Below are 392 nucleotides of genomic sequence, written 5' to 3'. Positions count from 1 at the left end.
TTCCCTGCAGGCCTCCCCTGGCCGAGGTGTCCTGCTGACATAGGGACTGGCCTCTTCTGTCACCCAGGCTGAGCAACAGGAAGGCTTTGTCTGCCAGGGTGCAACCCCAGGGTGCAATCCCAGGCAGGATTCTGAGGTGAGACTGCTCAGACACTCAGAGGCTGCAGCTGGTGGTGGCTCCTAGGCGAGAGCTCCTCCAGCCCCCAGGGTCTCTTCCCTCTTAGTGAGCACAGCTCTAAGAGCAACACACCAAGCTCCTGCCCTTGCTGTGCCTCCACAGATGCACCTTCTACAGTCAGCTGGTGCCAACAGAAAAATCCCCCTGCCCCGATTTTGCAGCCAGCATAAGGCTGGCCCAGCGCAGGAGGGCTGTGTCTCCACGGCATCCCAGC

At 60.7% G+C, this 392-nt stretch overlaps 1 protein-coding gene across 1 annotated transcript in view; it reads right to left on the bottom strand.

The window, feature by feature from the left end:
• Nucleotides 1-392, bottom strand: part of LOC104489945 (myosin regulatory light polypeptide 9-like) — a 2,253-nt gene that overhangs the window by 1,409 nt on the left and 452 nt on the right. The window lies entirely within an intron of this gene.

This window comes from Buceros rhinoceros, unplaced genomic scaffold, assembly GCF_000710305.1.
Source record: "Buceros rhinoceros silvestris isolate BGI_N320 unplaced genomic scaffold, ASM71030v1 scaffold23952, whole genome shotgun sequence".
Classification (NCBI taxonomy): domain Eukaryota; kingdom Metazoa; phylum Chordata; class Aves; order Bucerotiformes; family Bucerotidae; genus Buceros; species Buceros rhinoceros.
Note: the sequence above shows the minus strand (reverse complement) of the source record. Positions and strands in the feature narration are given on the sequence as shown.